The sequence below is a fragment of the Chiloscyllium punctatum genome, chromosome 12, assembly GCF_047496795.1.
Source record: "Chiloscyllium punctatum isolate Juve2018m chromosome 12, sChiPun1.3, whole genome shotgun sequence".
In the NCBI taxonomy this organism is placed as follows: Eukaryota; Metazoa; Chordata; class Chondrichthyes; order Orectolobiformes; family Hemiscylliidae; genus Chiloscyllium; species Chiloscyllium punctatum.
Window position 1 is genome coordinate 73,690,016 of NC_092750.1, and position 24,793 is coordinate 73,714,808.

At 40.6% G+C, this 24,793-nt stretch overlaps 1 long non-coding RNA gene across 2 annotated transcripts; it reads left to right on the top strand.

The window, feature by feature from the left end:
* The first annotated feature begins 784 nt into the window (after positions 1 to 784).
* LOC140483934 (uncharacterized) lies at positions 785 to 21,667 on the top strand. Of its 2 annotated transcripts, none has more exons than XR_011962067.1 (7): positions 785 to 1,003; positions 1,387 to 1,586; positions 4,241 to 4,309; positions 6,078 to 6,171; positions 9,265 to 10,282; positions 10,571 to 10,752; positions 20,377 to 21,667. It is a non-coding gene; the product is annotated as an uncharacterized lncRNA (long non-coding RNA). The 2 variants fall into 2 exon arrangements; XR_011962068.1 differs by having other exon boundaries at positions 4,241 to 4,304; positions 6,082 to 6,171.
* The last annotated feature ends 3,126 nt before the right edge of the window (positions 21,668 to 24,793 follow it).

A 24,793-nucleotide genomic window follows, 5' to 3' on the forward strand; every position in this document is an offset into this window, starting at 1 on the left:
ATTGCTGCTTTAATGATTTATGTTACTGCATCTTTGTGAATCACTGCAGAGGGTATCTGTCAGTTCAGTACTCAAATATATACAGAACATTTACAGAGGTAAAACATTCAATAACAACTTGTACTGGCATTGTGACTGTTTGATTTTCAGCTTTGAATATCTATCACTGAGTTGTGTTTTGTCCATGAAAGTTAGCGTGCAGTTCCAGTACAAAGACAGATTGTACCACTTCATGAGTATAGCAGCCTGTAATGGAATACAATGATTGCATTTTGTGGCCTGTTGGAAAAAGGAGGAGCTAGCTTGTGATATACCCCACACCACCAAAAACATTAAAAGTTCAAAATTTGGCAGGATTAGTAACAGAGTTATGGGCAGGTACATCACATGAACTAGCACTTCCAGGTAGTCATGAAATTTTGCTGCATAGATAAAAGGATTTGTCGTAGTGATAAAAAAAACTTTGCTATGTTATTTTAATGCCAGCATAGACTCGAAACTATATAATGAAAACTTATTTCAGGTATTCAACTACTAAACATTAGTGACTCTTATTCTGCGTAATATATTACAAAGCATGGAATAGTATAATTGATTCACATGAGCAAAGCCATGGAAAACTTGATTGACATATGGCCTATAAATTTCCTTAGAGTGGTTACAGACACAAGTGTAGCAGAAAACTTGTCTTCACAAGTAGTGTTTCTACTAATATTCTGGATGAGTCCCTTTTTTGATGTTCCAAAAAATTAAAGCTATTTTCTTAATTCTTTTTAAAGGAAAACCTAAGAATTGAAGAGGAGGAGCTGTTATGGAAAAAATGATGTTCAAAGTTTAAAGAATGTTAGGAGGTAGATTTCCAGTGATAACATCTGACTATCATGTTTCAAAATCGGAGATTTCTTTCATTGCTGGTGGAGTGTGCTGTACCAATCGTAATGAAATTATTCAGTGAAAGGAGATGAATTGAGGATTATTTCACTCAGCAAATTGTAAAGCACAGGTAGGGATTGTAATCATGCAGAATTTCTAAGAACTACTTTCAGTTAAAATGATGGAATGACATTGGCTTTGGAGAACAATTCTGGAAACCATTGACTTAGCAGGGGGCAGTGTTGGACGGGGTTGCAGGTGGGGGGGCAGGGCTCGTGCAGTGTATTCTATGTGTGTCCTGAATGGGGAACGGACTTAACAGAAAGCTCCAAGCCCCAGATGAAAAGCATTTAATCAATTAGCCAAATAATCAGTTATCTGAACAAAATAGTGCCTGCCCGGCTCGGATAATTGAGGTTCCTCTGTACATGTTCATCTATAGGATAAATTAGAGGTACATTATAGTCCCAAAAGTCTGTCTGAATTTGGTAATCTCTTCTTTTTCACCCCCAGAGTTTCCCACCATCTTGTTCCTGCCCTCTTAGTCTGGGAGAAACTGGATTATTTCTCAGTAATAAGAACGTTGATGCGATAAGTGAAGTTGGACCAAAAAGGATAGAGCCAGATACGTGCCAAATATGATATAGACAAGATTGTTGCAGCTGAATTCCTCAACTAACAAGGAAGACTTGCAGATTGTTAAAGCAAATATGGTAATATACCTCCTGCTACATACTTTGAATCCGAATTAAGCATGTATGTTACAAAATAGCCAAAAGAATTTGTGTTGTAAAAGAAGTTCCAAGACTGCAATTGTCCAAGATATATGCAATCCTTCGATTCTGATGTTTTGAGTATGTTTCATTGCTTCATTATTGACAACTGTACCTTCAAATGCCTGGCCCTAAAGTCTGGACGTATTTCCCAGTCTTTCTTCCCATTTTTCAAGTCAAGTCCTAAAACCAAGCACAAGTCCTACTTCAGCATTAAAATGCAGGTTCATTTGGCGGTTAAGAATGCAAATGTTATAATTGGCACTCAGTTTAACGGCTAGAATACAAGAACATGGGAGCTTTAACAGGAATGATCCTGGGATTGAGAGGCTTGTCAGAAAAGCAGCAGTTAAGGACTCGGTCTCCTCCCACAGTCCAAAGATGTGCAGGTCAGGTGAATTGGCCGTGCTAAATTGCCCGTAGTGTTAGGTAAGGGGTAGATGTAGGGGTATGGGTGGGTTGTGCTTCGGCGGGTCGGTGTGGATTTTTTGGGCCGAAGGGCCTGTTTCCACACTGTAAGTAATCTAATCTAATCTAATCTATACTCAGTGTAGTTTAGAAGAATGAGGAAGAATGTCATTGAAAGTTACAGAATACTGAGAGTCCTTGATAGAATGGAGGTGGAGCAGATATTTCCATGAGGGAAGCCTAGGAATTGAGGGCACAGTCTCTGAGTGAAGCGATAACATTTTAGAACTGAGATGAAGAGGAATTTCTTCACCCAGACGGTGGTTAATCTGTGGAACTCGTTGTGCAGAGGGTTGTGAAGGTCAAGTCATTGAGTGTAGTTAAGGCAGAGATAGATTTTTGGTAAGTAAAGAGTAAAGAGACAAACATATCAGCCATGAGCGAATGATTGAGCAGGCTTGATGGGCTGAATGACCTAATTCTCCTATATTGTATGGCCTTATAAATAAATGTTTCAAACCTTTGAAAACCATATGACTTAAGAAAATTTGATTTTGGCAGGTAAAGTGTAATGTAAGATCCAGATGCTCATGCTGTTTACTGTTCACAGATTTGCTAATGTTATTCAGACATGATTAGATATTCAAGAAGGAATTTTGTCCCTGGCAGGTTGGGTAGAGTTAGTTTCTGATTTGGATCCTCCTCAAATCAACACATTTCTGGATAAACTGGGATAAATTGAAGATTGAACAAATAACCTGCTCAACAGGAAATTGGATAATTTAAACATAATAAGACTATAAGAAATAGGAACAGGATTGGGCTTTTCAATCCCTCTGCCATTTAGTGGGATCATGGCTAGTCCAACATTCCTCGTCCAGTTTCCTGTATTTTCCCAATCTCAATGTAAGCCTTAAATATCCACAAATTCTCTGCCCACATTACTTTAAGTGGGAAGGAGTTCCAAAGATCCTCAATTGTCTGAGTGAAGAAATTCTTCCTCATCTCAGTGTTAAATTGACACCCCTTTATTCTGAGACCACTCTAGTCCTAGACTCTCACGAGGGGAAATATATCAGCATTTACCCTGTCTAGCCCTTTAAGAATCTTACATTTTTCAGTGAAATCATCTGATTCTTCTTTACTCCAGTTTTGATTCCATACCTAATTAGCCTTAGCTCATAAGGCAATTCCTCCTCAAATAAGGGGACCAAACTGTCCACAGTGCTCCAGAAGTTTCAGCAGCACCTTGTACAAATGCAGTAAGACCTCTCTACTCTTTTACTCCAACCCCGTTGAAATAAGGGCCAACATTAGCCTACCTGATTAGCTGCTGCAACTGTGCACTAGTTTAGTGTTTCATGACAAGTACCTCCAAGTCTCTTTCTGCAGTTTGTGTCCATTTAATTAATTCTGTTCTCCTGTTTTACATTGTGCCTTTCCACCTATTTTTGTCTTGTGCAAATTTGGCTAGCATTTGTTTCTTTCCTCCAAATCACTTCTATATATGTCCCAGCAGTGGTCCCTGTAGAATCCTGTTGGTTACAAGTTGCCAACCTGAAAAAAGGTAATCCCAATCAAATAATCAAGTTCTTTTATCTGATATTTTAATACAGACTTTGGTCTTTATTTTGAATATAGTAATATCTTTCAAAATAGCAGTAAGAACAAATGGGCAAGTCTGCACAAGTTCATATGTCTTTGTGAATGGATAATGAAGTTAGATTGGAGGTGACAACACATTGACCAAAGAAGGCCTAAAAGGTTATGAACAAAGTCTGATTGGACTTAAGTTACAAATCAGTAATACCATGAATACTTAGTAAGGGAAACTATTCAGATATGTGGGGAATTAAAAGCATTACATAATTTATTTGTAATTCCAAATTAATTGTCCAAGTGGCCTTTGAAGTAAGCCTGATAATGATTAAGATTTGCAGTGTGTTTCCAGGGACTCTGGTGAATGCAAGTGCATTCAAGGCTTTCAGGAGGAGATTGTATCATTTGAAAGGGAGGAATGAGCAACAGATATGGGCAGAGGTAGAGTAATAATGCCAAATGAATTCCTCATCTGAAGTGGTGGCACAAACATAAGCTGGAGAGTCTTTTTCTGTGCTGTAACCATTCTGAGAGATATAAATCTGCACATTTTAAAAATAGTTATTTTGGATTTTATTTTATCAAAGGATTATCTCCAGAATCAAGAGGAAGAGGTGTTATGGGAAAATGGATCTTCAAAATCGGATGATGGTCAGGTAGAAATTTGTGGCTGAAATGAATATTACAGTTGTGAATTATTGAATTGAATTAGTTTTATTCTCACATGTACTTACATGAGTACAATGAAAAGTTTACAAGTCATCAAACAATTACCATCTTAGGTACTGATTCTTCAGTACAAATTCTTAGGAAAAAGAAATAGAAAAATAAAGAAACTTTAAGAAGTGCAGCATTACAGACCTACAGAAGTACAAAATCACAGTAAATTAGAAAAATAAAGAAACAAAAATAATAGTCCTTCCACAATAGAGTCCTTCACCATGGAGACAAGCCCTTCGGCCCAAGCTGGTCCATGTTGACCAACATGTTCTTCCACATTAACCCCATTTCCCTGTACTTGGCCCATATCTTTCTAAACCCTTCCTATCCACGTATTTGTCCAAATGCCTTTTAAATGTTGTTAATGTATTCACCTCAACCACTTCCACTGGCAGCTAATCCTATATGTGTACCACTCTCTATGTAAACCAAAACGTTGTCCCTCAAATTCCCTTTTATTCTTTCCCCTGTAACTTTAAACTGATGCCCTCTAGTCCTCAATTCCCCAACCCTGGGAAAAAGAAAGTTTGAGAGAAATTAGACCATATCATGGCTCTGGATTGGAGAACCTGTTCCGCGCCCCCCCCCCCCCCAAGGAATCCCAGGCTAGACCCCACCCCCCCATGATGCTGAAATATCTTCTCTACCTCCACTCTATCCAGGACTCTCAGTCTTCTGTCACTTTCAATGAGATTCCTCCTCATAGACCAACACCAAAACCACTTCAAAGAGATCTAGAGCGATGCCAATGAAAAGTTACATCAGAAGGAGTCCCAGGCTGCCGCTGACGCTGCCAAAAAGAGTCCCAGTCCAGTTATTCGAATCCTGGGCCCAGACCCACCTTGTCTTCAAAACTGCCACTGAATCAGCCTAGTCGAAGGACCCACCAGGATACAGAATGGTGAGGTCCACAGCGCATTCTCTGCTGCTGCAGCCTCTAGGATCCTCCTTCCTTACCTGAAGCTGCCACAAGAAGTTAGGATGACCGTGATGTTAGGAAAGAAATATTTAAAAAGGGTGCAGCAGGCCTGATGATATAAGCAGATGGGCTAGGAGCCTGAACACTTCATACTCAACTTGCACCTTGAGACTCTAGCCAGTTAGATTGTGAAAGGGGAAAGATTTGAAAGGGACCTGAGGGGTAACTTCTTCATACGGAAGACGTGTAATGAACGAGCCGCCAAAGAAAGTGTTGCCAAGACAGGTACAATTACAACAGTTAAAAGGCACTTGAATATATGAAAAGGAAGGGTTTGGAGAGATATGGGCCAAATGTTGGTGAATGCAACTAAGACAGATTGGGATGGCTGGCCAGTGCAGATAACTTGGATGAAGAGTCTGTTTACATGCTGTGCAGCTGTAATTTAGTAGTTGAGTAATACTGATTGTATTTTCTTTGAACCCGCAGCAAGCTATTTCCAATTTAGGCTTGAAAGATCTGGAATAATTAGCTTAAAGGTTAGATGGTAAACAAGCAGTGCCAGGTATTTAGTGTTATTTTACTCATAAAGCCTTAATTTGCTGAGAACAGTAAATCATTGTTGACTCAAAAAGTAGAGGATGGTATCAAGTTGAAAGTTTAGGCACACAATGTTGTGGAGATTATGGTAGGCAAGAGGCAGAACATTTTAGAAACCTGTTAAGTAAGATTTAATAATGGCAAAAAAACAAATTAAGTAAATGAACAATCACTTTTTTTTTAAGACAGTAAGAATATGATGTATTTACCTCGTGAATCAGCAGCTTCCATTTCAGCAGCGGGAGTTGAGGAAGCGCAAGCCAGGGGACGGCCGGGAAGGTAAATTTGAATTTCTAGTACTTACCTTGTCAGTCAAAAGGAATAGTGGAGCGAGGTAAAACAGGTGGGGGAGTGGCATTGCTAATCAGGGACACTATCACAGCTGCGGAAAGGGAGGTCGACTAGGAGGGTTTTCTATAGAGTCAGTATGGGTGGAAGTCAGAAACAGGACAAGAGCAGTCCCTTTACTGTGAGTCTTCTACAGCATCCCCCCCCCCCCCAAATAGCAACAGAGACATGGAGGAGCTGATTTTGGAAAGGTGCACAACTGACAGGGTTGTTGTCATGACTTTAACTTCCCCAATATTGATTGGAATCTCCTTAGATCAAATAGTTTGGGCGGAGAAGTTCTGGTCAGGTGTATACAGGAAGAGTTCCTAACTCAATATGTAGATAAGCAAACCTAAGGGGAGGACATTAGATTTGATGCTTGGCAACGAACTAGACCAGTTGTCCAATCTCTCAATGGGAGAGCATTTTGATGATAGTGATCACAACTCCCTGACCTTTTACTACAGTCATGGAGAGGGATAGGAGCAGGTGGTATGGGAAAGTAGTTAATAGGAGGAGGGCGAATTTCAATGGTATTAGGCAGGAACTTGGGCACCTAGGTTGGGAATGCATGTTTTCAGGGAAATGCACAACTGAAATGTGGAGGTTGTTTAGGAAGCACCTGCTGATAGTACTGGACATATTTGTCCCATTGAGGCAGGGAAGGGATTAAGTTGAAAGAATCAAGGGTGACACGGTTTAAAATCACACAACACCAGGTTATACTCCTACACATTTATTTGGAAGCACTAGCGTTTGGAGCGCTGCTCCTTCATCAGGTGGTTGTCTCCGACCACCTGATGATGGAGCAGTGGTCTGAAAGCTAGTGCTTCCAAATAAACCTGTTGGACTATAGCCTGGTGTTGTGTGATTTTTAATTTTGTAGACCCCGGCACCTCCAAATTGTGGCTGACAAGGGCTGTGGAGCATCTAGCCAAGAAAAAGAAGGAAGTTTACTAAAAATTGAGGAAGCAAGGCTCAGATAGAGCTTTAGAGGGTTACAAGGTAGCCAGGAAGGAACTGAAGAATGAGCTTAGGTGAGCTAGAAGTAAGCATGAAAAAGTTTTAGTGGGTAGGATTAAGGAAAACCCTAAGGCATTCTATATTTATGTCAGGAACAATAGGATGGCCAGATTGAGGGTAGGGCTGAGCAGAGATAGTGGAGGGAATTTGTGCCTGAATTCGAAGGAGGTAGTGGAGTTCCTTAATGAATAATTTGCTTTAGTATTCACTAGTGCGAGGTACCTTGACGTTTGCGAGGACAGCGTGAAACAGACTGATATGCTTGAACAGGTTGATGTTAGGCAGGAGGATATGCTGAAATTTTTGAATAACATAAGGATGGATAAGTCCCCCGGGCCAGACAGGATATACTCAAGGTTGCTACAGGAAGCAAGGAAAGAGATTGTTACACTATTGGCAATGATCTTTTGCATCCTTACTGTCTACTGAAGTAGTGCCAGATGATTGGAGGGTAGCAAATGTTATTCCGTTGTTCAAGAAAGGGAATAGGGGTAATCCTGGGAATTACAGACCAGTCAGTCTAATGTCAATGGTGAGCAAATTTTGGTGAGGATACTGTCAGACAGAATTTATGATTATTTGGAAAAGCATAATTTGATTAGAAATAGTGAGCATGGCTTTGTGAGAGGTAGTTCATGCCTCACAGGCCTTATTGAATTCTTTGAGGATGTGCCAAAGCACCTTGAAGATAGGGCAGTGAATGTGGATTTTAGCAAGGCGTGTGACAAGGTAGGCTCATTCAATAAGTAAGAACGCATGAGATACAGGGAAATTTGGCTGTCTAGAAACAGAATTGGGTAGCCCATAGAAGACAGAGGGTAGTAGTCAAAGGAAAGTATTAAGGCTGGAGCTCGGTAACCAGTGGTGTTCCGCAGGGATCTGTTCTGGGACTTCTGCTCTTTATGATTTTTATAAATTATTTAGATGGGGAAGTGGAAGGGTGCATTAGTAAGTTTTCTGATGACACAAGGGTTGGTGGAGTTGTGTTTAGTGTGGAGGGCTTTTGTAGGTTGTAATGGGGCATTGACAGGATACAGAACTGGGCTGAGAAGTGGCAGATGAAGTTCATCCTGGAAAAATGGGAAGTGATTCATTTGGAAGGTCGAATTTGTATCCAGATGACAGGGCTAAAGGCAGGATTCTTGGCAGTGTGGAGGAACAGAGGGCTGTGTACGTCTAAACCCATAGATTCCTCAAAGTTGCCACCCAAGTTCAACTTGGGATTAAGAAGGGTTGTTAAGAAGGCATATGTTGTCTTGGTTTTCATTCACAGGGCAATTGACTTTAAGAGCCATGAGGTTATGCTGCAGCTCTAATAAGCCCTGGTTAGTCCATACTTGGAATATTGTCTTCATTTCTGGTTGTCTCATTATAAGAAGGATGTGGAAGCTTTAGAGAGGGTGCAGAGGAACTTTGCCAGAATGCTGCCTGGACTGGAGGGCATGTTTTCTGAAGAAAGGTTGAGGAAATTAGGGCGTTTCTCATCGGAACGAAGAAGATTGAGAGGTGGCTTGATAAAGGTGTACAAGATGAGAGGCATAGAGTGGATAGCCAGAGACTTTTTTCCCAGGGAGAAAATGGCTATCATGAGGGGGCATAATTTTAAGGTGATTGGAGGAAGGTTTTGGGGAGATGTCTTTATACAGAGTGATGGGTGCATGGAATGCTCTGCCACTGTGGTAGTTGAGTCAGATACGTTAGGGACATTTAAGCAACTCTTTGATAGGAACATGGATGATAGTACAATGGAGGGTATGTAGGTTAGTTTGATCTTAGCATAGGATTAAAAGGACGGCACAACATCAAGGGCCAAAGGGCCTGTACAGTGCTGTACTGTTTATGTTCTGTGAGTTGAAGTAAGCATTGCTTCCTCAGAAGCTAAGCTTGGAAAATTTATAATGTTGGTCATGTAAATTGCAGAGAATTTTAAAACTGTGTGCTAATCCTACTTTCGTTTTGGCTTAAGTGTGAATCATGTCAAGTTTGTTGGAGGAATTAGGATGTGCACATTGTTTGCAGTTGCTGTCGTAAGGGGAAAATTACTATATTCAGTGTCTGCCCCAAAGAAGGTTGAGCCATCTTTGAACGCCTGCTGCTACATGGAGAAACACTGATATTTGGCAACTGTCCTCCAAACATTAAGGAGAAATGATGGAGAAGGAGAGGCTGGCACCACATTTCTCTTTAGACAGACCTGGAGCTGGATGAGATAGTGCAGTGAAGAGGTATTTTATTTCTGGAAGATTGTCAAAAGAGGCTTTTCCACCAGACAATGCCAGCCTGGTCAGACAGTGCACCTGGGTCAATGTCAGCTTTGGATTGTCACGACTGGGTTGCATTGCTGAAAAGTCAACGACCTCATCTCCATCAAGGTAAGTGCCCGCTGCTACCTCAGATAAACTCCATTCCTGCCATTGCACCCACCTGCCACTAATACCCACACCCTGACACCTCATCTGTTGTATACATCTACCCTCACTTGCTCACTCATCATCCATCCTCTCACACTAATCATCCTGAATGCTGTGCACACTATCTCCTCACACCTCAACACCTTACCCCCACTCCCAGTTCACCAATACACACATCTGTATCATCCACTTGCACATTTCTCATTTATTCCCTTTTATATCATTGCAGGAGAAAATATCCCAAAGCTGGGTGATTAACACCAAACAGCTGGAGGGGTGTCTGACATTCATGTCTTCATTTCATATGAGAAGAGAATCTTCGTCCTTGCAGGAGACGACCAGGACAGCACCTGCAGGGATGCTGGAGCTTTCAAGTACTGGCAATCAAATACGCACCACTTGTCATTCCTCTGCAATGCTGATCTTGACCAGAATTCATTACAGGAAGGATGTGATTATACTGGAGGGAGTGCAAGGAAAATTCACCAGAATGTTGCCTGCACTGAAGCAGTTCAGTTGTAATGGGAGGCTGAATTAGCTCGGGTTGTCTTTTTTTTGGAGCAGAAAAGGCTGAGGGGGCACGTGGACAGGATGGATAGGAAGCAGCTGCACAACTTCTTTGAAAGGTGAGTAACAATAGACAATAAATTTAAAGGCAAAAGGTTTAGAGAGGATTGGAGAAAAAAGAATTCAGACAGTGGAGGACATCTGGAATGCACTAGAAGGGTAGTAGATACAGGTAACGTCAACTTTTTAAAATGTACTTGGATGAATACTCAAAAATGTCATAATATTCAAGGCTGTAGGCTAAGTGCTGAAGGGTGGGATTAATGTAGATAGGTTGATGCAGCCTTGAACAGCTGAAGGACCTGCTCTGTACTGTATGACGCAATGTCACTTTTATGTATTACAAGTGCACTGACACATTGGCAGAGATCTAGCCACTTCCCTCGGAAGACAGTCATTAACTCCACGCAACGATGATGCTCACATCCAGGAAGGAAGCATGGTACCTGCACCCCTACCAGCCCCAACAGTGTCACCTGAGTGGAGTTCATATCAGTGTTCACTGTGTTATTGGAGGCTGCTGAAATTGGTAGGTAACCCTGTGGTCTTGGCACTGTCAAATTTAGTACAGATACACAAGGTGAATCTGGAACAGCAGCCGGGTGTTTGGGACACAATGGCTCTCATTGCTCAAAAACTGGAGCAGTGCACCCTGAACAATTTGATGGCTGCCATCAAGAGACTGGTTCTCATTGGAGAGTTGTGCAAGCCTGCACTCCACTATCCCAGTCCAGATGTCTTCTCACACAAAGACAGGGTGGTACTCAGGAAGCTACTTAGTATGGTGTCGAAAACAAACCTTCCAAATCAGCGAGCTAACATAGATCCAGAACCTCAACCTGAGCTGCAAATCTTCTCAAAACTCGCTGATGGACTATATTCTAGGCTCTTCTGTTCAAAAAGAAAACAAAATCGCAAACAAAAGGGAGTGAGTCTAAGTATCTGTCATAGGGAAAATGTTGGAATCCATTGTCAAGAAAGGAACAGCAGAACATTTAGGAACAGGAGTGAGCCATTCAGCCCTCATGCCTGTTCCATAATTTATTGAAATCATGGCTGATCTTTGATTCATATCCCTTAATACCTTCTTCTAACTAAAATTTATCTCTTTCAGATTTGAAATTAACAACCAATCTAGTATCAACTGCAGTTTGTGGATGAGAGTTCCAAACCTCCTCCACCCTTCATGCCTAAAGTGCTTCCAACCTTCTCTCCCGAAAGGTCAGGCCCTAATTTTTAGACTATGCCCTGTGCTTCTAGAATCCCCAACCAATGGAAATAGTCTATCTATCCTGCCTTTCCATGTTAATATCATTCAGACAACCCATGAAGTCTAGGTATCATTCTTGTAAATCTGCATTGTGCTCACTGCAAGACCATTTTGTCCTTCCAAAGGTGTGATGCCCAAATCTACTCTCAGTACTTCAAATGGGATCAAACCAGGGTTTTGTATAGCTGCGGCATGACATCTGCATCCTTATACTCCAGTCAACTATATATAAAAGCCAGCATTCCACTAGTTTCCTAGATTATTTTCTGCAACTGTTTGTGGCTTTTTAAAGATCTATGCACCTGAACCCCCAAGTTTCTTTGGACATCCACTGTCTTTAACTTCATTCCATCCAGAAAGTACCCTGACCTAACCTTTTTCACTCCAAAATGGATATTCTCAGATTTGCTTAAATTGAAGATCACTGTTTAGCCCATTCGCTTAATCTATCAATATCCGTTTGTAATTTTTTGCTATCATGTACAGTATCTACAATGCCACCTAATTTGGTGTTGTCAGCAAATTTGGAAAAATGACGTTCTTTGCTATTATCCAAGTTGTTAGTCATATGAATTTAGATGCCTTATTCTAATCAAGGAGGATACAAAGAAATTGTGTTTGACAAAGTTATTAAAGCTCTTCGAGGATGTAGCGAACAATGTGAATGAAGAGGAGCCAGTAATATATTGGATAAGGTGCCACATCAAAGATTATTGCATGAGTTATGAGTGCATGTTATAGGTTGTGGGGTGGCATTAGTACAGAGAATTGGCAAATAAATAAAAAACAAAAGGTAGAATCTTAAACGAGTGTGGGTGACGTGAGCTGCAGAAAGACCTTGGCAGAATCAGGTGAAAAATGTGGTCATGCCCATCTTGATGTCGAGATGTCTCACTCCACTTTTTATGCTTTTCACAAACAATGGCGTGAGATTCCCATTCGCAATGAGGTGTCAATTCACAAGGATTAATGATTGTTAAACACCTTCTTAACTCCACGAATAGCCTCATATTCTCAAATTTCCAAACTTGTCAAACAAGCTCAACATTGGGAAAACTTGACAAGGAAATCAGAGTGGGTTGCACCAAACTACTTCCATGCTGGCTAAGGTTAAACCACAGCTTGGCATGATACATGGACACTGCCAGACTCATTACTTCTGCATAGTCAGCCCAAACATCACCATAAGATCTGAAAACACATGCTTGAATTGTAGGGTGCACCAAGAACTTTCATTGAAAAGTTGAACTGAGGATACTTTGCACACAGGGGAGACACCCAACTTGCACAATGGATTAAGCTGAAGCTCTAATAGCTTGTTCACTTCGCGCTTATGTGGTTGCTCATAGAATCCTGCTTTGCTTGCCTTGACTAGATCCAGTGAACTAGGCAGTCTTTGTTTTAGTTTCTGGATTAGTGGTATTGGAAGACCACAGCAGTTCAGGCAGCATCCAAGGAGCAGTCTTTGTTTTAGTGCCTAAAGTGAGGGATGTTCCTATTATTGTCTTGTCTGAATGGTGTTTGTGATGATTACAGATAAGCAAAGTGAAGTGTTTGTATATGTAAACACACATCAAATTCAAATCTTCAGACATGGAATATTCTCAGGAATATTTCTAGTTTGGCATAAAATTAACAGCTAAAATGTTTTGGCTGTACTGTACATAAATGCAGTCTGTACTTGCTCTGAAATGCAAATCAACACTATTTTATTCTAAAGGGAAACTATTGATTAGCCATTTTGCCAATAATATTGATGCAAGTGAGACTGTTGCCTTTTCCTTAATCTTTTATTATAGGTCTACAGACATAAGGTTTGGTACCTGAAAATGCAAAAGATTGATAGCAGATATTGTGCCAATTTTTGTAAGGGCACAATTGAATTTGTATTAATTACAGAAGATTAAAGTAATTCGAGACTTAAGGCTGATGGACATTGACTTGTCACTTCCCATTTCTCCTTATGAAACAATCAAAGAACTGCAGTTGCTGGAAATCAGAAACAAAAACAGAAATTTCTGGAAAAAACTCAACAGGTCAGGTAGCATCTGTGGAGAGATAGCAGGGATTCAAGATGGCAGCGACCCAGTAGGTCTGAGTCTGCTGAGCTCTGCCCAGGACCAAAGACAAAGTAGGGTACCTACCTTCTGCTCACTTTTTAAACTATTTAAAATAGCTTTTCCCCAGCTGCTATAGTCATTTAGCACTAAACTTTAGCAGTTTGGTACATTGTAAAATGACTAAAGGTAAAGGATCACAGAGTTTGCAACAGGTGGGGACCACCACCTCCTCCGCCCCCCCATGCAGAAGCATGACCAAGAGATTGAGAAACTTGGGCAGTGTGGAGGGGCAGAACAATGAGCCGCAGCCTCCAAGACGGCTGCTGAATCTTCCGTGGGTCAGGTCCAGGCTCTGAACAGCAGATTGACGACCTCAATGAGGAGGATGGCCAGATTGTTGACGTTTTGGAGCAATGGCTCCCACAACTGCTGAAGCTGGAGTCTGAATTAGGCCTGGTGCGGGTTGAGTGGGCCCACCGGGTTGCTGTGCGCAGGCCTGGGTCAGACCAGCACCCCCGCCCAGTCCTAGTGTGACTCCAGCACTACAGGGAAAAGCAAAAGTTGCTGGAGGCCTCCAGAGCTTTGGGGAAGTATCCCCAAGCTTTGGTGTACAAGGAATCCAAGATAATGCTGTTCCAGGACTTCTCTCCGGTTGTGGTATGCATTTGAAGGGGTAAAGAAGCGTCTGAGGAATTTAAATATTCGGTATTCCATGAGATACCCGGCAACGTTGCACTTCAGCCACGGACAGTTTGTGTATAACTTCGGATCGCCGGAAAAAGCAGAAGAACTTCTGTATGCTCTCACATAGACTGAAGGATTTGAACTGTATGGACAATTATTTTTTCCTCCTCCTCCCCCCTCTTCTCTTTTTCATCCTTCCTTGGGGGCTTCTTGCTTTTAACTCTTGTTAAACTTGCTTGGTTTATCTGGTTGTTGAGCGATGTTTTTGAGTTTTCCTTTAATATTTGATGGGATTGTAATTTTATATATTTTATTTCATCTTGCTGCTTTGTTAAGAACACCTAGAGTAATAATACGGTCTCTACTCAATGCTTTTTGAGTGGAGAAAGTGAGGACTGCAGATGCTGGAGATCAGAGCTGAAAATGTGTTGCTGGAAAAGCACAGTAGGTCAGGCAGCATCCAAGGAACAGGAGAATCGACATTTCGGGCATCAGCCCTTCATCAGGAATAAAGGCAGAGAGCCTGAAGCGCGTAGAGATAAGCTAGAGGAGGATGGGGATGCTGGTGTGAGCTTTTTGAGTGGGATTCTTCCTTCTGGGGTGTCTCAGACTTTCTTGAACGATCATGGCTAGCCATTCGTTTAAATGATGCACCTGGAATGTTAAATGGAGCGACTCGCCAATTAAAAGGAAAAAGATACTATCATGTCTTAAAAAAGAGAGGGTTGAGGGTGTCTCCTTTTTACAGGAGACACATCTACTTGATAAGGAGCATTTGAAGCTGCAGCAGGGAGGATTTGATCAGGTGTTCTTTTCACCTTTTAATTTGAAAAGGAGGGGAGTGGCCGTTCTTATCCAGGAGAATCTTCTGTTCCAGATGTTAAGCCAGATAGAAGTCCGAATGGTTTATAATGCTTAAAGCTCTAATATATGGAGAGGAGTACAGGATTTTGAATGTATATTGCCCACCAGCACATCCTTTTAAATTCATAACAGATTCACTCTCCAAGTTGATGACCCTCAGGATGCGTAACATAATTATAGGGGGAGATTTTAATTGTATTATCAATCCCGAGGCGGACAGGATACCTAGGAGCTCTGTGGCTATATCTCTGAGATCTAGGCAGTTGGCTGATCTGAATAGGGAGTTGGGACTGGTAGATGTGTGAAGGTATCTTTGCCCTGAGCGTAGAAATTTACCAAAATCGATTATTTTTTTTTGTCACTTCGACCTTTCTGAATTCAATATTGTCTTGTAAAATAGGGAATATAGCTATTCCCGACCATGCAGCAGTGTATAATGGAGGTCGAGATTAATGGTGACAAGATGGGTTCCCGGTATTGGCGCATGGACCCTTTCCTACTGAGTTTCTAGAATACTTCTAGCAGAAACTTAAAGCTTTCTGGGACATTAACTTGGGTACAACCAGTGACCATATGCGCACGGCTTGATCATGTCATATTCTGCAACCCGGAAAAGACAAAAGGGAGGACAACAGCGTCTGCTTGAGGCTCACCTGAAGGCAGCTGAGTCAGCGTATGTTGATAGGCTGTCCATTACTAAATTACAGCGGATTACAGCCCTCAGGGTTACTTTGAATACCGCACTTACTCAAAACTGCAAAGCAGAGATTATTTGAGCATGGCGATAAGCTGGGCAGGTATCTTACATACCTTGCCAGAAAGAAACGGGCTCCCCAATCTATTGCATCTATTAGAGAAGGTGCTGGTACTTTGACTTGTGATCCTAAAAAGTGATTTAGAAAGTTTTTTGTTTTGAGCTCTGTCAGTTGCTGTGAGGAAGATGGAGTCCTTTTTTTAAAAATTTGGCCCTTCCGGGCGTAACCTTGGAGCAAGCGTCTCCTTTGAATGCCCTCCTGACAACTCAGGAAGTGCAAGAGGCGATGAGGCAGCTCCAGAGCGGTAAAGGCCCTAGGCCAGACAGATTTCAGGTTGGGTTCTATAAAGAGTTTATAGATGAATTGGTCAGACCACTTATAGATATGTATAGTCAGGGTAGTCTCCTGCCCTCTCTGAGCCAAGCAAATATATCTCTCATTCTTAAGAAAGGAAAAGCCCCAGATGACTATACTTCATCCAGACCTATATCCTTATTGAACGTGGTCTTTAAAAGCTTCTCAAAAATGCTGGCATTAAGACTGGAGAGAGTTTTACCATTTATTATAAAAGAGGATCAGACAAGGTTTATTAAGGGTTGCAGGTCTACTAATAATATCAGAATAGTATTAAATATGGTACAAGTCTGCCAGCAAGAACAATACCAGGATTAGTAATCTCCCTAGATGTAGAGAAAGCAAGTCGACCAGTTGGAATGGCCATACCTTTTTTTATACTATGGAGCGGTTTGGCATTGGAGAGGTTATTACCAAATGGATCGCTCTGTTATATAACGACCCAAAAGCAGTGGTGATTACCAACGGCATAAGATTGGATAGTTTTAGTGTTGGTAGAGGTTATCGTCAAGGATGCCCTCTCTCACCACTACTATTCACACTAGTGATCGACCTGCTGGTAGAAGTTATCCAAACTGACCCCAATATAATGGCCCCGGAGGTAGGATCGGGCAAGCATAAAATTACTCTTTATGCGGATGATGTCCTTCTTTTCTTAAATGATCCATCGACATCTGTGCCCCACTTAATTCAAATGGTTAATTTATTTGGTATGTTTTCAGGGTACAAAATTAATTCTAAAAAATCAGAGGCCATGCCGCTAGGAGGTCTTACAGCATATCCAATTTTGTGGATGGATCCTACTTTCCCTTTTGGTGGTCACTGGGAGGTTTTCTCTATTTAGGTATTTTTATTACCCCAGTATTTGGTCAGCTATATAAAGCTAATTATAAGCATTTATTGGAGAAAATAAGGCAGGACCTCCAATTTTGGGAAGATATCCTGGTTAAGAAGAACAGCTTTGGTAAAGATGAATATTCTCCCTCGCCTATTATACCCCATGAGAATGCTTCCTTTGATCTTGCCGAGACAGGTGCAGCGTAAGCTTTATGGTTGACTTGGTTCTTTTATTTGGGCGGCATGGTGGCACAGTGGTTAGCACTGCTGCCTCACAGCGCCAAAGACCCGGATTCAATTCCCGCCTCGGGCAACTGTCTGTGTGGAGTTTGCACATTCTCCCCGTGTCTGCGTGGGTTTCCTCTGGGTGCTCCGGTTTCCTCCCACAGTCCAAAAATGTGTAGGTTAGGTGAATTGGCCATGCTAAATTGCCCGTAGTGTTAGGTGAAGGGGTAAATGTAAGGGAATGGGTCTGGGTGGGTTGCTCTTCAGCGGATCAGTGTGGACATGTTGGGCCGAAGGGCCTGTTTCCACACTGTAAGTAATCTAATCATGGACAGACCCTTATTAAATTAGATAAGTTGCAGCTCCCACAAGTAAGGGGAGGTCTAGATTTTCCAGAGTTTAGGAAGTCCCAACTGAGTTCCCTGCTATCATATGTGGCTGATTGGGTCTCTTGTGATCCACAATCAATTTGGCTGGATATCAAGGCTTCCCGAGCAAAATGCCCCCTCATCAATCTATTGTTTATGGATAAGATGAGAATTATCACGGATCATTGTAGAAACCCAATTATACTAAACACAATAAAAGTTTGGAGGATGATATGACAGGGTGAGGGTAACTTGCAAAAAACCTCCCCTTTTACTCCTATAGTGGGAACGTTGGGATTTCAGCCAGGCTTGACGGATGCTGGATTTAAAATTTGGGGGTCCAGAGGAATCTCCTGCTTGGGGAGGTCATGACGTCCTTCGAACAGTTGCGTCAGAAGTTCAGGTTACCTAGCTAGCAAGGATCTCTTTTGATGCTTTCAAGTACAAGACTTCCTACAAAAAAAACATTGATGACTAATCCTTACAAATCAGATATGGAAAGGAGAGTGCTTCGACCGATGGGTGCACCCTTACTCTCTATCACCTGCTAGGTAATAAGGTATCAAAGGACATGGAACGTCTATATAAAATCAGGACTCAAGAATTAGGGATGAAAATCTTCTTAGAGATGTGGATGGATATCTGGGAAAATTCTAGGAAGGTCTCTATCTGTAATAGGACTCGAGCTATTCAATTGAAGATACTTCATAGGGCTCATATAGCACCAGAGTGGCTTGCATAGTTTAAGGTAGGAGCGTCCCCAATGTGCCCTAAATGTAAAATAGAAGTTGGTACTCTCACTCATTGTTTATCAACACGCTGTAAAATTCGTAGATACTGGGACAGTGGAGCAAATGCCTTGGCAAAGATTTTGAAAACAGAGATTGGGTTGGACCCGGTGTGTCTCCTTTTGGGCTTTCCAAATCTTTCTTCTCTAGATGCATACGGGAAGAAATTGTTTACTATCCTCTCCTTTTGTGCGAGGAATGGCATTTTAGCAAGCTGGGTATTGGAAAGTCCCCGAGGACTTTTGAATTGGCTTAGGATAGTTATGGAACATATTCCCCTGGAGTTTCTTACAAATATGCTGCACCAAAAAACGGAATTGTTTTATAGAACATGGCGGCCCTTCTTGAACTACACCGATGCAGATGTATTGGTCATACTCTCTAGAGCCTTTGTTTAGACATGAGGATGATGTTTGTCGGTTCGGGGGCCCCTAGGAGGAAGAATCCCGCATAAATAAGGGTCTTGTTATGACTTGATATAATTTTATTTTGAATGTATTTATTTATTTATTTACCTTTTTTTGTTAGTTATGTACTATACTGTAGTTTGTTTTATAAGAAAGTCTTCTTTCTTATATCTTATTTTGTTTTGATATTTTGTAGAGTAGCTAATTAGTTTTTAAAATTTATATTGATGCTGTTATTATATTGTAGAGTGGTTACACTATTTTGTATTAATTTTGTTTAAAAAATCCCAAATGCAAAATAAATTTCAGAACAGTTGTAAAGAAGTGGGCGGCACGGTGGCACAGTGGTTAGCACTGCTGCCTCACAGCGCCAGAGACCCGGGTTCAATTCCCGCCTCAGGCGACTGACTGTGTGGAGTTTGCACGTTCTCCCCGTGTCTGCGTGGGTTTCCTCCGGGTGCTCCGGTTTCCTCCCACACTCCAAAGATGTGCAGGTCAGGTGAATTGGCCATGCTAAATTGCCCGTAGTGTTAGGTAAGGGGTAGATATAGATGTAGGGGTATGGGTGGGTTACGCTTCGGCGGGGCGGTGTGGACTTGTTGGGCCGAAGGGCCTGTTTCCACACTGTAAGTAATCTAATCTAATCTAATCTAAAAAAAAAGGATCATTAGGCTTGAACTCTGCTTTCTCTCTACAGATGCTGCCAGACCTGCAGTGTCTTTCCAGCAATTACTGTTTGTGTTACCCATTTTCTCCTAACTGATTCCTTAAGTTGTCAATTATCCTCAATTATTTTTGTTATTGTCATTTCATGGCTTTTTTTTACTAAGATAAAAAAGTTGTTTGAAATGTTCTTTACCACTTTGTCAATTAAACATGGAGGCATATGCAGTCAAGATCCAATTATTGATACTTGACTTACTTGAATTGTATAATTACAACCAAACTCAATCATGAAATGTTGATTTCCCTACTAATCTTACAGAAGAATTCTTGGAATGTATAGAGGTTTGTCTTGTGCAGCACATTAAGTAACCAATTAAAGATCTATATTAGATATTTAATTTGATCTCAACTCAAATTACATCATCTTTTTGAAAGTGTCTTTAGGGAAGAGTGACTATAATATGTTTCAATTTTATGAAGTTAAATCCAAAACTGAGGTCTTCAACCTGAACAAAGCAAACTGTGAAGCTATGAGGGGTAAATCAATTTAGCTGTGGTAGATTTGGAAACTGTTAAAAGGTATGACAGGAGGCAGAATTAATTAGATTAGATTCGTTGAGTATAGAATAATGTTGCTTCTAAGGAGTACATGATTGTGACTACACAGCAGTCTAGAATGTATCACTTGTTGAATTAAGCAAGCTGCTCATAATTATTTCCAATTCCAAAGCATCTGTCAGGGTGTTTGCTGCAGTTCAGCTTGATGTCAAATTTTGCTTAATGATGTTCCTGCTTATTGTTTACTGCATTATAAGGCTATGTAGGTATATGTTTTTATTTATTATATTCTCATTGTCATCTGTCTTCTGTTCCAGTGATATTCAACACAAGCTCAAGGAATAGCACCTCATTACAACTTGTTGCTGCCTGGCCATAATATTTACTTTAACAGCGATGAAGGTGCTAGTTTCCCCTGAAATGGGTGCTTCCAATGGTGTACTGATGCTTGGAGGATTGAATGACCAGCAGATTGGAACTAGGAAGAGGAATGTGCAATCCCCTTTTTTTTGTTAAAACACCATAATTGTGAAATGGACTGTACAAATAGTGTAAGCTGTTACACTAAGAAGGTGGTCACTCATACAGCCAGATCATCAGCCAAACAGTTGGATGAGGACAACACTGCCAGTTGTGAAGAGCCTCATTACCCTCAATTTCTGTTTCACAGCCTGTACTGCCATTCAACTAGTCAATCTCAAATCTCCTTGCCTGTCCACTCCCCGTTTTCTTCAATTCCCCAAGAGCTTCTATCTTGGGTAGAGAATTCCAAAGGTTCATAAACCTTGGAATGAAAATATTGCTCCTCAGCTGAGTTCAAAATGATCAAACCTTTATCCTGAAGTCATAGAGCTGTATAGCATGGAAACAGACTCTTCAGTCCAACTCATCTATGCTGACCAAATATCCTAAATTAATCAAGTCCATTTGCCAGCATTTGGCCTGTACCTATCTTCTAATCCTTCTTATTCATGTTCCCATCCAGATGTCTTTTAAATGTTGTAATTGTGCCAGCCTCCAGCTCATTCCACACATACACAAACCTCTGTGTGAAAAAGTTGTCCCTTAGGTCCCTTTTAAATCTTTCCCTTCTTACCTTAAACCTATACCCTCTTGTTTCAGACTCTGCTACCCTGGTCAAAAGACCTTGGCCTATTTAGCCTCTCCCTATAGTTTAAAACCTCCAACCTGGCAATATTCTAATAAATCTTTTCTGAACCCTTTCAAGTTTCACCAGATCCTTCCTTTAGCAGGGAGACCAGAATTGAATGTGGTATTCCAGTGGTGGCCTAACCAATATCTTGTACAGCCTGAGACTCTGCCAGTGTTCCTTATTCCTCAGCCAGGGACACACCTCTTAGTGTCCACCCTGTCAAGTCCACTGCAGGTTTTAATGTTTCAATAAGATTATCTCTGAACTCCAGTTTACTCAATCTCTCATAATAGGACAACCTTTTTATCTGAGGAACCCAAATCTAGTGAACCAATGACTGTACTGTCTGCAATGCAAGTACATATTTTCTTAATTTTAGGTATCAATATTGCAGTGTGTTCTCACCAAAATCCTGTACAATTCTTATACTTCAAACCACTTACAATAAAGACTAACGTGCCATTTGCTATCCTCATTGCTTGTCTTTACTGGAATGGTAACTTTCCGTTCTTTATGTAAATACAACCAAGTGCTGCTGAACATCAACACTTATAAGTTTAATGACTTGTACGAGTGATTCTGCTTATCTATTATTGTTTCATACTTTAGAAAAATCTCACATTTTACCGATGTGATATTTCATAACTTTATCCCTAGTCAGTTCCACAATATATTGTTTCACAAAAAATCCTACAAACTTATATATCAGACCATCTCACCAATTTACTTCTCAGTCAATATGAAGTCTAAAGTCTCTCAGAAATATTGTGTTATTACACTCCAACTATTTCTTGTTTAATATTTTCTCCAACAATTTACCTCAACGTTTTAGTCTAAAAATGACTCCAGCCATATTTTTTGACCCATGTTATTCCTAATCTTCACGCTGCAGAGCCACAATGTATTCTCAGTGATGTTTTTTATTCCATGTTTTACTGTCAGAGCTGTCCCTCCTTTGCCATTCTGTCTTTTCAAAAATATGGATATGCTGGAACTTAGTTCCTTATCTTAGTCACTTTGTCATCACATATTTGTAATGGCAATCAAATCTATGTTGCCTCTGGTGAGTTAATAGTTTGTCTCTTTTACTGTGAATGCTTTACACATTTAGAGAAAGAGCATTTAACTTTTTCTATCATGCTATACATAGACCTTACTGGCTGATAGTCAGTTTCTGTTACTCAGGTTTCCATTCTTCTGCTCTGGACCATCACAGCATCATCTCAGCCAAAATCCCAGAAACAAAAGCATGATGAAGGCCTAACTTCAGATTGCACTACGTAGCCTGAGTAGAGTTAGCTAGCTGAGAGACTGTGGTGGGGTAGACTAACTATCTTGAAAGAAGACATGAGATACCATTAGTGACACTTATCTGAGGCAGCACTTGAGCAATCCCACAGTCCAAGGACAAACAGGCAAATATGATTCAATGATAGTGTCCCTATCTTGGGGCCAGGGTGCAAGCTGATTAGAAAATATCTATAATCCATTCTATGTGAAGTGATGGCTTTAACTACTTCCTGCTCCCTAACCCTTAGATCCATAATTTGTTTAATTTGGCCTTGAATATCTAATTTCCACAGATTACTCAGGTAATGAATTCCACTTAATAATCTATACAAAGAACAGGTTGCTGCAGGTTCTTTGAGTAGTGATTTATCTCATGAGGATAGTCTGAGCCTACAACACACTATAGCAACAAACGTTGATATTGTAGCCACAGTCCACTGTAGCATGCTGAGGCTGGGTAACTATTTTCTGCAATAGAAATTCACACATTGTTCCTTGCAAAAAACAAGCATTGTGAAAGGTCTGTCAGGTCACAGTGCTCCTAGGTACATGACTGTTAGCATTCTCCTGTACACCATCCTGAACTTGCTCACCACAGGTGCTAATTTGGCAAATCCATTGTAAGTATATCTTTTCTTAAATGTGGAGACCAAACAGCACAAGCACTCCAGCTGTAGTTTCACCAAAATCTTGTACAATTGTAACAAAACATTTATTCCTCCAATCCTGCTGCAATAAAGGTCAACCTGACATTCATTTTCCTAGTTTGATGCATCCCTTGTACAAACACCCAAGCTTTTCTGAACAAGGGCTAAAGGCTCAAGAGGTAGGGAAAGTATCTATTTTTTAAGTCATTGACTCTATCCTTCACATTTCAAAAGGATTGCTCACTATGATGATGTATTTTTTGGAAGTATATGTTTGCTATCAGAATTGAATTTAATATGCTGATGATGAACCTAATTGGGTGCAGGGTTTCTAAGGTTAAAATCTTGATCACCAGCACCAGGTCTAGGCTCAGGCTTTAGCTTACCTTTGAAGTGGAGAATTGAATCTTTTTTGTTGGATGGATCAGCATACTGTAGGCAACAGATATTTCCATTAAAACATATGAAAATGTATGAATTGATGAAGCCAGGCTACTTCACTGCCCGCTAAAGCTTTAGTTTTGAAGAATGAGATAGTAACAAAGTTAGTTGCACTAGAGTTTTTACCAGAGTTGACCATACCATATACAGAACCACGCTGAGGGCAATTGGATGAGGGCAATTCGGGAATTGACACCAGCTGGACTAATGAATTAAAAGTTCTGCGGAAAAATGCTTTTTATTTGCTAATTATATCCATGGGACTCAGAATAGTGATGTTGCAGTGAGGTGGTGACTATCTAAATCCTGCATAATGAAGTGTTAGAATTTAACTTTGGTTCTGCATGGTTGCCACATACATGCAAAGGAAACTACTGGTAAATCAATGGAATCAGTTTTTTTAAATAGATATTTTTATTGAAAATTTAAGTTTTTACAAACTTACAAAATAAAAAACACAAATACAAACATTAATATACAATTAAATAAATAATAACCAAAACCTATCAAACAAAAAGAAATAAAATAAAGGGAAAACGAAACTCAACTAACTACTAATCTAACCTATATAACTGACCAGAGCATATAATAAAATATCTTACATTAGTCAAGAGAAATAAAAAGGATAACATTGTAATTAAATAGTGAAGTACATGCTCGGAATGAATTAACATTAAGTCACAATAAAACCCATATTCATGTGGGATTCCTCCCCCCAGAGGCCCCCAGACCAGCTAGAACCGTTACCTCAACTAGAGGCTATCTAATAATGTGGTTTTCTGTATATAATCTCAAATTTGGAAGTATCAAAAGAGGTCTCAATTAGGTAGTCCAAATTTCTGGTGCAGCTGTTCAAAAGACATCAAGACCCCCTCACCTAATCAGGAGATACTTCTGAACCTCCAGGATTTGAATGTGGTGTCTGTGAGCCCTGGTTGAAAAGCCCATGCCCCCGCTACAGGAGCATAAGGGGAGGTTTTATGTGAATTACCCTCGTTTTGCACATTATCTTTCAGGTTTTAATTGTGTTTAATACTATAGGGTTTTTACAATGGTCCATAATGACTTTCATCTTATCTAAAAATAAGAGGTTAATAAGAGGACACTTTACTTGAGAAGCCTTGATGTCCAGCCAGATTGATTGCAGGTCAGATGAGACACAATTTGGCTTTGTGGCTTAATAGAGAACTTAGCTGATACTTC